The sequence below is a fragment of the Python bivittatus genome, unplaced genomic scaffold (assembly GCF_059951505.1).
Source record: "Python bivittatus isolate LINGU-HERP-01145 unplaced genomic scaffold, Pbiv_v1 ctg000070_np1212, whole genome shotgun sequence".
NCBI classification, from domain to species: Eukaryota; Metazoa; Chordata; class Lepidosauria; order Squamata; family Pythonidae; genus Python; species Python bivittatus.
Window position 1 is genome coordinate 18,930,185 of NW_028277034.1, and position 13,377 is coordinate 18,943,561.

A 13,377-nucleotide genomic window follows, 5' to 3' on the forward strand; every position below is an offset into this window, starting at 1 on the left:
TTGTGAAATGTATTCAAAAGCTACATGGGCCTATGGTGTTAAATGTTGGTTCCACTTTTCTAAGTGAATAATTACATTTTGTTTTAAGAAATTTTAAAAAGAATAAGCAGCTGCAACCTAAGCCAGCATATCAGATATTAACTGCCTGATCCCATTGAGTTATTTGTTATAAACTCAATATAACATTACATGAGCATACCGCAAAAATCTCTTGTTTTCTAACCTATCAAGGGGTATACAGACATCATTTGGGACATTATCAGTCATTGTCCAGAAGATGTAGCATCCATGCACCTCTTCCCACTTTGCTGTCTGCATGAACCTAATTTTTTAAAATTCACTGCAACTTTAAAGAAACAATTGTATTAAAAATAGAAAAATGCAGAATACAAAAAATAGAGAAACATACAAGGAATTATGTTAAAAAATTAACATTCAGATACTGAGTAAATAAAATTCACTTTTCTGCAACCGTAGCTGTAATTCATTATTATTTTGACCTTATATAACACTTATGCAACTTTAATTTTAATATCTACTCACTGCAAAATCCAGAAAGGGATTTAGTAACCTTCCCAAATTAGCAATTCTATCTATCTATCTATCTATCTATCTATCTATCTATCTATCTATCTATCTATCTATCTATCTATCATCTTCTAAAGAACTATTTTTAAACGTTATTTTTCTTGTCAGCTATGTTTGATTGATATTCTAATTGTCCACAAAGGTATAGTTGGTATGAAGTCTGAGAGAATGTTCTCAGAAATATCTGTATGAACAAATCTCCAGAAGATTTGGAGCAACAATTTCAGCAACTATTAAATAGTATAGACATTCACTCAAAATTCATTATAGGATATGGTGATCAGGGGAATTTTGAAGGTAGTTTCAAAATCTTGGCATGAGGAATGTTAGGAATCAGTGAAAAAAGTTGTCCAACTGGTAATTCAATAATAAATTTTATGCAATAGTTAATAAAATTATAGACATGGCCAGTAATGTCCTACAAAGCTGGAACACTGAAGGCTGAATGAGATCTTGAGAACATATAATGAAAGCATATTTTTCCAGCCGTTATTACAGTACTTATTAGATATTTCATTGGGACTTGAAATTATTACAATACACCATTTGGCTAATAATGTGGTTCAAAATACTGAAATATTTTATTATATTAAGACAAAGGGATTTCAATTTACAATAAAATTTTACTCTGCTCTTTTTTATGTGTAATTTTTAAGAGCAAAATCCTCTATTTACTTAATAAGAAGTTCTGTGGTTGTGTGGAGACAGAATCAAAAAATGATAGAATTTCATAAATCTAAGATAAAAGTTGCTAGCCTCAGTAGTCATCCTGACTCCTATTTGTCACAGGTAACTTCTTTATCATTCCTATATATCATGGTTTTCAGCAACTAGAGAAAGATCACACTTATCCAGTTACTCAAGATAGTCTGGAACCAAGGTCATTTTCAGACTGTTAGAGGGGAGAGCAGGATACTGCAGAATACAGTTAAATTTCCATGGAAAGCTGTTTAAGATTTTGTTGACTGCTGGACTTGCACTTAAATGACGGGGGACTTTGTTACAAAAATCCACTCAATGAGATGCAACTATTGAGACCAAACATGAGATAAAATGAAAGGAGAAGACTGACAAGTGAACCAAGCATTGCCATAGTGCAGTGAGACACAACCTAGGTCCACAGGGCTGCAGGTACACCCCCTAACTTTGACTGTGGACCAGAAAGCTTTGGAGAAAGTTGCAATGGGCTTGAAATGTTTAATGTGATAGGAAAGACAGAAAAAATATATAATTAAGTATATTAATTGGGATTTATTAATTAAATTGTATTATTTTCAATTACATTTAAATGTACATAAAACTGTATAAGATTTTTTGTTGTTGTTGTTCTTAGCTCTAATTTGGTCCTTGGCATCACTCAAATGTGGACCTTATCCTGAAAAAAAAGTTGCAACTTTGCCATAATATTTTGTTCTTCGTTGATAATAATGGAAAATTCTATAGACTGCCGTTCTAAAGCAGTTGGAAGGAACCAGGCTAGAGAAACACAATTTACAGCCCTTCAAAGTCAATTTGTATATTTACTATAGTTCTCTTATTATTTGTGGAAGATTTCAGCCAGATATGGTGAGCTTTTTAACTCTTTCTGTTCTTGTATTTTTGACTCTGAAGATTACTTCTTCTAACTAACTTCACTACCATTGAAAAGAACGAACATTATTTTATCTCCAGAAAAGGTTAGAGCAACCTGAAGGCTAATTTTCAGTAGGAAACTATGAAATAGGACAGAACTGAACTTCTTTTTCTTACTACTCCCGTAACAATAAGGCCCAAACAAAAACAATACCACAGAGAAAGAAAAACAAGAGACACCTGACGAGACCAGCATAATTGCACAAAGAGCTCTCTGTCAAGCTGAGGGACAAAAAGGACAACTATAAAAAATGGAAAGAGGGCCTTGTAACTAGAGCAGAATACCAGCAAATAGTCCGAATCTGCAAGGATGGAGTCAGGAAGGCTAAGGCTCAGAATGGGCTAAGACTTGCAACAAATGCCAGAAATAACAACAAAAAAGTTTCTTTCAATACATAAGGCGCAAGAGGAAATTCAAGGAAATGGTTGGCCCGCTAGCGGGAGAAGATGGCAAGAAGATGATGAACAGCAGGGAGAAGGTGGAACTGCTTAATTCCATTTTTGCATCTGTCTTTATGCAAAAGGAAAAAATAGTCCAGCCTGTCAAAATCAGCACCGTGGGAGACAGAAGAGGAATGCATGTTAAGATAGGTAAGGAATTGGTTAGAGAACACCTAGCTGCTCTGAACAAGTTCAAGTCTCCTGGACTGGATGGTTTATACCCCAGGTTACTGAAGGAGCTGGCAGATGTAATCTCAGAACCACTGAATGAAATCTTTGAGAGCTCCTGGAGCACAGGGGAATTGCCAGAGGACTGGAAAAGAGCTGATATGGTTCCAATCTTTAAAAGGAGGAAAAATATGGATCCAGGAAACCACAGACCAATCAGCTTGACATCAATACCTGGGAAAATTCTGGAAAAGGTAATCAAGCAGTGGAAAAGGTAATCAAGCAGTGGATTTGTGAGCACCTAGAAATGACTAGAAGCCAGCATGGGTTTGTTAAGAACAGGTCATGCCAAACAAATCTTATTGCCTTCTTTGATAAAGTGACCACTAAAATTAGTGGACCAAGGAAATGCTGTGGATATAGTATACTTAGATTTTAGTAAGGCATTTGATAAAGTAGACCACAGCCTACTTCTTGGTAAGACGTAACACTGTGGGATAGACAGTACCACTACCAGATAGATTTGCAGTTGGCTGACCAACCTCACTCAGCGTGTCGTCCTTAATGGAACTACATCTACATGGAAGAAATTGTGCAGTAGGGTAACTCAAGGTTCTGTCTTGGGCCCAGTGCTGTTCAACATCTTCATAAATGACCTAGATGAGGAGATTGAAGGAGCACTCATCAAATTTGCAGATGACACAAAGCTGGGGGGGAATTGCTAACACTTTGGAAGATAAATTCAAGATTCAGAGGGATTTTGACAGACTTGAGCACTGGGCCCTATCCAACAAGATGCAGTTCAGTGGAGAGAAAAGTAAGGTCCTGCACTTAGGCAGGAAAAACCAGATGCACAGGTACAGGATAGGCAGTACCTGGCTCAACAGTAGTGCCTATGAGACAGATCTAGGTGTCCTAGTGGACCACGGACCACCATTTAAGTATGAGTCAGCAGTATGCTGCAGCTTCCAAAAAAGCCAACATACTCGTGGGCTGCCTCAACAGTGGGATAGTATCAAGATCAAGGGAAGTGATAGTACTGCTCTACACCGCACTGGTGAGGCCACATTTGGAATACTGCATCCAGCTCTGGTCACCACAATACAAAAAAGATACTGAGGCCCTAGAAAGAGTAGAGCAACAAAGGTGATAAGGGGTCTGGAGGCTAAATCCTATGCAGAATGGCTAAAGAACTAGGTATGTTTAGCTTAATGAAGAGAAGGCTGAGGGGAGGCATGATAGCAGTCTTCCAATAATTGAAGGGGTGCCACAAGGAAGAGGCCATTGATGTATTCTCCATAGGACCTGGGGGTAGGACAAGAAGCAATGGGTGGAAGCTCATCAGAGGGAGATCCAGCCTAGAAATAAGGAGGAATTTCCTGACACTGAGAACTATTAAGCAGTGGAACAGCTTGCCTCCAGCTTGTTGTGGGTGTTCCATTGCTGGAGGTTTTCAAGAAAAGATTGGAAAATCATTTGTCCAAGATGGTATGAGGACTCCTGCCTTGGGCAGGGGGTTGGACTAGAAGACCTCCAAGTTCCCTTCCAACCCTATAATTATATGAGTATATGATTCAATCCTTCACTCTAGATCAGTACAGGTGGTCCTCATTTAGCTGCCATAGTTGGGACCAGCAACTCAGTCATTAAGCAAAGCTGTGACTGTCCTTACGATCTTAATTCAGCTTTCCTTTGCTTTACAGACCTGCAAAGGTTGTAAATGTGAGGACTGGTTGCAAAGTTATTTTTTCACCACCATCGTAACTGCAGACAGTTGCTAAATGAGGCTGTCATTAAAGAAGGACTACCTATATTAGGATTGATGGGAAGATTCCGCCATGAAATCTCATAGTGCGCATAGCTCTACCTTCAGCCCATGCTGCCAAGAAAGGGTTTGGCTTTTCTCTTGCTTTGTAATTAGGCAATTACATAAGAGAGCAAGACCTTTTTACCTTTGCTTGTGAGCCATAAAGCAAATCTTAAACTGTAAATAAATAAAAACATTTAATAGCAGCCCACATCTCCTACTGGCCCTGTTATGGGCACTGCTTGTAAAATGGAAAGAGTAAACACTTTCCCAGTTTGGGGACCTTTACTTTCACCATAGAAGTTAAGTCTCTGGCATTGGCAGGTTCTGATTGGATGTAAACCAAAGTAAACCTACATTTTTGATCATCTGACTTGATCGTTAAGTAAAAGAGGCAGAAAAAAACATGTTCCAGCTAAACCAATAGAAACAGCAAGTTCCTTGCTTTAGTTAAGTTGAAGGGTTTGTTTACATTTCACATTAAAAGTGCAGCCTAACCTTTTCAGAAATACTCTGAATTCAATATTTTGTCTGACTGAAGCAAACTGGGCTTTTAGTCAAGAATCAAGTTGATTCTTTCTCTCTCAGTTCTTTTAGGATATAACTCTGTTAAAGAAAACACATGTATGCAATTCATCAGTAATCTTGTTTTTGTGAGACTTTTTAGCTGACTTGTTGAACAGCTTGCAAAAGACATTCATTTCAGTAATGAAGTAATTGTTTCCAGAAGAATAGGATGCAATTTCCCTCTCCATTTCTCCTATATCTTAGAATCATTTATGCTCCAGGACATTTGTAGCAAGATGGAGACTTACTCTATGGCAAATGTTAGAGATGAGTTGCTGTTCCTCAGCCAAAACATATTAGATGCAGGCATGTGTGAAGGCACATGCTTCAGCAAGCCAGTATAATTGGATATTACCAGGGAAACAGAAATTGGAACATGGGATGGGCTGAGGCTCATCACTACTAATCAGCACATTGGCTAAATAGGAAGGGACAACCTTGGGATGGGCAACCAATGGTCCATGAGCTATTTGTATCAGCCCAATGATCTAGCATGGCCCCTAGAGTCTCCTTCTGAGAGTAAGTGAAATTCAACTTGAACTATTTTCTACTGATATCTGGTACACTGTTTGCCATCAACAAGCGACAGATTATATCTCTAAAATGTTTTAAACCCTTAACACTTTGAAAGCATTCCGCTTTTTATTTTGATTTCTTTTTCTTTTATACATGAACCAACCCACTTTTTTGTTATGGACATGTCCACTTTCTAATGCCACCATTGGCTGGAAAAAGTTGCATAAAGAGGGGAATTCAGATTGATCACCTTTTCCTCAGCTGATGTGATCAGATGTCTCCCAGATAATTCCTATTTCATATAAGGCAGATTAAAGGAGAAGTCAGGCTGGATTGTATTTTTTTGTAGCGTATTTGGCTATGCCTGTTTTTGTGGTCAAAGATCTATTAAGTGGTAGCAACAATTGGCTTCAGTAAAGTAAATAGAAGATTAAAAGTACACACACACACACACACACACACACACTGACTATTATGAAAGAAAACTTCTTCATCCAAGGGGGAAATACATGATAAAGTTCATTGACTATCTGGAACTATGTCATACTTGAAACTGTATGAAACACATGAAGTCAGAAGATTCAACTGTGACTTTAAAAAACAATGATGATCTACCATAGTGAGAGACAATATCTACTGGGTTGGGGGCTACATCTTGATTCTCTAACAGAGAGCCACTGAAGTCCTTATGACATGGCAACATTACTTGAAACAGCAAGCTTAAAAATTTTTGGTTCCACTTCAGGAGAGGGCTGTTTCAGGGTTTATAAAGTAGGAAAGGGAGACCCTAATAAGCAATCCTTATTCCATTCCATTCACACCACCCACAATGTTTCAAATGACCAAAATCTTGCCATTGAAATTTGACTGCAAATGGATGGATGACAGCAATTCAGTTTGGGGCCACTTTTGGAGCCATTGGGAGATTGAAAAGATTTCCTGCTTCCCTCCCTTATTTGGGGACAGGGGAGGAAGGTGGGAAAGCTTTCTACTGAAAATCAACCATTTAGGAAGTGATTTTTTTTCTTGGGTTGCTGGGGGTCCACAAATGTATCCTGAGGGCTACAGGCAGCCCATGGGCCACAGATTGTTCAACCCTGCTTTAGGTCACATAAAAAGTTTCCTAAAATTTACTACAATAGGAAGACTAGAAAAGGGATTGCAGATCAGTTACTTTTCTTTACCTATATGCTTCATACAGTGATGACCTTGAAATCTCATGCTTTATTACTGATAGGTTTTCTGCAATTAATCCACGAGTGCAAGTGCTTCCAATGAAATGTGGGAAGCTTTATACTGTAAATTCTTGTGTTCATTCTCATGTTTTTAAAAGCACTTTCCATCTTTACACATTTAATTATTTCTCAAGGGTCATTAACTGGGAAGAGAACAATTACTCATATAATCTGCCTGCTATTGATCTCTTCATTTGCATACTCAAAAGGCAGTTGTACACACCACCAAGCTGCTGGTCTTCTGTGCTGCTCCTGGTTCCTCCTGAAGCTAACTTTAAAAATTAAAGTCCAGATTACAGTGGGTTGGCAAGGGCCAGGCAGGTGCTCAGTCCAGACTATGGCCAGAGCAAGCCCTGGTTGGTTGTTCCCCTGCTTCCTGCCCTTCCTCTCCATATAGGACAAAGTGACCATCACTTTGTCAGTGCTACACTGAATAAAGTAAAGAAAACATCTTGTTCTTTTATACCATTTTGAGTCCATAGAAACTTTGTGGCAATGAAATAGTGATGGTTTCTCATAGAAGCAAAAAAGTGGCATTCATTCAGGCTGAGGCTTTGTTCCAAAATACCTACACTGCAAATTGTGGCAGGAATTGGAGAGAAGAGAACCATTTCAGTATATTGGGCATGTGGTGGGGAAGAAAGGAAAGTGTTTCACCCAGCCTGGACAGAAACTGAAAGTATACCCATTGGAAGAAATAATGTGGAACAGAAGTGTGCTGGCAGAAATGTTGAGAAAATCATGGTTGCCAGGAGAATGGTCTTTACTGGACATCAACTGGAAGCGGAAAAACAGGAAGCTACTGAGCAGCTGAGGACATAGTAGCCCAACAGCCCAGGATCAAATGGCCATATAAGGCAGAGACCAGCCACTTGGAGCTGGGAAAGTGCAGTAGACTCACTTCACGGCTCAGAAAATCTTAAGATGGCTCACGATGGAAAACAGTACTTTTGAAACAGAGCTTTGAAATACAGGCACGAGATGCCTTTGTAGTGTGCTTGGAGTGGTTGGAGGACAACATTGTTTGATTCTGCACTTAAGAAATTGTGAGTGGCCTGTACTGGCAGTTGGGCAAAAAAAAAAAAAAAAAAAGTACGTATCTTGCCAAAGTCTCTTTTGTTGATTTTCATTTTCAATCAAAATAAATAAAAGTCCTGTAGTACTTATAGAGGGTTTTAGACAAATATCTTATCTTGCATGCATAGAAATTTGTATGGATGTGTATATATGTCTATATGTATAGTGTGTGTGTGTGTGTGTGTGTGTATACTTTCTGTGTTCCTTGCATATTTTGTAATTTCCGCTGACACATTGCCCTTTACATTTAACCTCCATTTACGATTAATAGCTGCTTTAAGTAAATGGGAGATCCAATAACTGAAGGTTAGGCAAATACGGATAACAGCTGATGCAATATTAATAATCCAATCACATACTCATTTTCAGTGGGAGGAATAAAGGGCAAGGTTCAACAAACTACACAGCAAAAGCATTAGCTACAGAGAAAGTTCTGAAATGTTACCCCTGGCTTTTCCTTCTTTTTTTTATAAGGGCCCTTATATAATGTAGCCTCAGGTGTGTTCTTTTAGTTGCTGTGGAACTGGTGGTCTCTGGTTCCTTCAACATTCCTTTTCCAGAAGATGGGTCAGAATTTTCCCCAGCATGATTCCATACTCCCTCTTCAGCAATAGAAAGATTCTTGAACAATATAAGACTGCCAACGATTTTTTAAACTTTCAGGCTATAAGTACAAAATAAATGGGACTGAAGCCTAAAGAAACGGATTATCTGATATATGCTTTGAGTGTGGCTAGGTTTGTAAACAATATCCAATATGAATTTAAGTCAAATTATAATTGGTCAAGAAAGAAATCTCTACTGTTGGAAAAGTAGCAGCAAATAAGACTTTGCAGCTGTCTTTCATTTAAAGATTTAAAAGTTCATGTAAGTGGACTTCCGGTGAAGCAATGGAGGACTGGAGATGGCTCTGCAAGAGCGGAGCTCACAGCTACAGCAGAAAGAGGAGCCAGTGAATAGATCGGCTCCTCGGAACCCCTCTCTGGATCAAGGAGAGGACTAGGATCACCCACAAGTTTGTTCTATACAGAGACTTGCCTGCAAAGAGATTGCAGAATAGCAACCTCTGGTGGGTTTGAGAGCTCTGCGAGCCAGGGGAAAATCATCCTGCCTAAGCCGCGGCTTGGCACCTTCAAATGGACACTGGGATCACCCACTTCCTCTCTTAACTACCTTAGGAAATTGCTTCTTATTGATCTTTTGGGCATTAAGAACCTTCTGAAGAGCAAGCTTTACTATGCCGGGAGAGCTTCCTTCTATCCTGGATGAAAGAAGCTTCATGTAAGGTTAAGGATTAAAAATAAAAATTTTAATTTTTGGAAAACAGCAAAAGAAGGAACTAGAATATTGATTCTGGAAAGTTAAGGGGCCAGACGGACTTGAAAGAATATTTCCTGTGGGTTGTTTAAAATTTTATAAAAGTATATATGAAGATTTTGAAATTAATTATAAGAAATCCTCCTGTGAGAAAGTTTTGCTGATTGGAAAATAAACATATGACAAGAGGGGACTTTGAAGGTTGACTAGAGGAAACCAGAGAGAATTAAGGATTACAATTAAAGGTGAAAAGACCTATTAATACAGTGGAGCAATGTTATTTGACTATAGAAGAAATTGAGGCTGTTTGGGAACAATGTACTCAGAAATTACTTTCAAGATTATCTACCACTATAAAAATAGATCTAACAGAAGTTATAGAAGAGAAACAGATTCTGCTGGACGAAATAGAGACTGCAATGTGGATTTGAAAATGGATTCTAAAAAAATGCCAGGCTACAAGAATTGATATGGAAAAAGATGATAAGGATTTGAAAACAGATTTAAAAATACAGATTATAAAAGTGATATGGCAAAAGATACCTCAATGGATTTATGAATGCAACTGGCTGATGTTTTAGTATCTAAAGGGGACATACAAATAATAAATCAGAAGAGTGACGTGGATTGCATTCTTATCTTGGATTTAAAAAGGGACATGTTAAACTACTAAAGCAGTTTCTGAGAGGAGACAGAGAAAATGATAAGAATTCAATTTGTGGGATATTATTTGATGGGATTAAAGACAAGTTTTTAAAAGTAAATAGAAGGAATATAAAGTGAATTTATTTGATCAGGGTTAATATATATATATGTTGTGGTTTCTGGTAGCTATCAATGGATTTTTTTTTAAAAAAAAAACAGGACTGAATGACAAGGCCTTAAAGATTTGTTTATAAATGGAGAGAGATTTCTTTTGCTTTATTTCTTAGAGAAAGTGATAAATTGGAATACAAAATGGATTTATTTTATTAAAGTCAAAACAAACATGTTATTATTTCTGGTACTCTTAATGGACTTTTGCTGAATAGGACTGAATGATGAGTTTTTACAATTTGTTTATTAATAAGAGATGAGATATGGGAAGAAGAGATCTTTTTATGATTGAAACACTAGAGAAGGTGTTAAGTTACTGAAGTTGTTTACATTTGTCTGGAGGTAGGGGAAAGTCTTTTTTTTATATTTCTCCTTTTCTTATTTTTTTCCTTTTTCCTTTTCTTTTCTCTCTTTGCACTTTTCTTTTTCTTTTCCTCACTTCTATATTTCTCTTAGTTTGTAATAGTCTTTAATCTTTGTATTTGTAAACTTTAATAAAGTTATTATAAAAGTTTCGGTATGTTAGCATTTATTTGGAAAACTTCAGCACAACTAATATTTTTTGGAAGCTACATTAAAAATAAAAGTTAGTTCAGGGACTGGTAGCCTTTAGTGCACCAGCTACAGGTATTCAGAGACACCTGCAGGGAGTCAAGGGGAAGCAAATGACAGAACCAGAATTCCACCATCATAGCACAAGTTCTATCACCCCTTTTGTATATAAGTCAGGATGTACACACAGGTACAAAAGGAATGGGATTTGCATTGCAATGATGCAACATTGCTTAAGTCATTTTGACAGACATTTCTGCAGGTGCCCCTCATTCCCAATGTTTGCTGTCCCCCCCCCCCCACAAAGTATGTTAGATTAGGCCATATATCTTTTAGCCACCAAGATACAAAATCTTTTGCATCTCATAGCCTCAAATCCCATTCTTCCTGATGTCACTACATCACCAGCCACAAGCCCAGCTATCTTCAGAGGCTAAATAAAATTTAAATATCGAAAATACAGCTCCTGGCTATAGAAAGATTGCTCACTGGATTAAGGTTAAATTGTTTTTAAATAAATTACAATTAGCCATGCATAACTAGTATTAGTGCATTAATGCCAGTATATTGTTATTAGCGGTAACACCAATCATTGCATGATGCCACAGTGTAATAATAATGTGAATATGCATGTGTAAAGAATGAAATACACAAGACTCACTCAAAGCAGACCATAGAGGCAGAAAGTTTTGTTCAGGAAGATGTCAGCTTATGCAATATCTGGAAAAGTAGCAGAATGAAGACTTTGAGAACAACATAACAAGATAGTTTTCAAAACAAAAATTATTCCCAAAACAGCAGATGGTTCCCATGTGAACTAGCAATGGCACTGGGGTAGAAAATTATCATGAGAAAAGTGCCAGAATAGAAACTGTAGTCCTTTGGAGCTATCATTTAGGACAAGTCACTATGCACAATGAGTGTCCTGTCCTTATTCTTCTGAAACTCAGCTTAGCCTACCCTGTTAGACTCTGAATTGTGTAGGCATACCTGGTTGTATGAATGGGTGAGTGAGTACAACTTTTAGCTGAGAAAGTGAAAAAATGTAAGTTGTAAACATGCATTTATGTTTATGAATCCTGAGTCCCTGGATAAAAACCACATACAGATTTTTTAAATACCCAATTCATACCTTTTTCTATGCCTTGTCATAAAAATGTCACTTAACTATGGCATTGTTTACAAGGTACTTTTATGACAATTCCCATGCTGCTACTTCTGCTTTCTGTATCCAGAGAGTCATGATATATGGAGGAGTCACATAATCTACATTAACACCATGGACATTTCAGGCAGGGGGTGTCAGGGGAAGAAGCCATGCAATAGCCAGTTCTGATTTTGAAGGCAGGGATGTTGTTGTTGTTGTTTGATTTATAAATGATTTGCCGAGAAATTATGTATTTATCTTTTTTTTATACTGCTCTATTTCATAACAACTGCAAGCAGTTAACGATATTAGCAAAGATCCACAATAGTCCATGTTAAGTAATTAAGCTAAATTATTCAGATAATTTAATGAATTTCAACATGAATTAATTAAATCAATGAAATAGAATGAAATCATACATGGGTACGTGCCAGCTTGGGAAAGGCTATCTTTCTAACAATAGTAATTAGAAGTAGTTAAGATATGAACTTGCCATAGCTAAGCTATTCGGGAAAATCACAGCTAGTAAATCGAACTGAGTTGGTTCCGTTCCCTCTAGCTGCCAAAGGCACACCCTATCTTGAAAGGAGTTTCCCCCATCACCATCCTGATTCCAGTAAAAAGATACATTTAATGCAAATAATTACTACTCCTCAGAATTACACTAAATTATCACCATCTCATTCTGAGTTTCCCAGAATGAAATAGGACACAAACGTGAATTTCCAATGGGTAGTTACTGAGCTCCCTCTAGTGTTATTCATGGCCATGAATTTTCGTGTTCGATTCATTGTTTGAGCTTTGTGAAATTTCATAAGTAAATCAAAGGGAAGCCAACTGGATTCAATAAATAAATTGTGTAGAATAAATAATACATTTTAATGTCATTAAGTTGTAATCTTCAACATGAATTTTAATGAATTGCAGATATTAAAGGGGAGAATTTTGGAGTGCAATGCTCCTCTCTCTTTCCTATATTTATTTTGTGCATTAAGAAGAGCAATCGTGATATCACTGCATACTGTTAGGCTTCCTCTTGTATAATAAAAATCCCTATTTATGCAAAATATCAGAACTCTATTCAGATTTGCTCTGTGTTTTCACCTGACAACTGATTTCTACACATACTGTACATCTACACACATGTTTTATAAACAGACTCTGAACTTCATCAGAATACATGGAGATTTCTTCCAATCACAAAACTCTCCTGATTCTATGATAGAACTGTGACCTGAATAATAATCTATGCAAATCATGTGGTAACCTGTGTACTAATTACAACAGCTGAACATTCTGCATTCACGGGGAAAGCTGCCAGCTAATGCACTGTAATTCACGCAAAGCTTTCTATGCAATTGCATTAAGAAGCTTCAAAAGGGAAAAAAAAGTGAAAAAACAAAACAAATGACTGGATCAAAAGTACCAAGTTGCATACAAAATATATCTTTGCATTCTGGCCTGATGTTCTAGTAATTAACATTTGATTCATTAATTATAATATTATTTATACC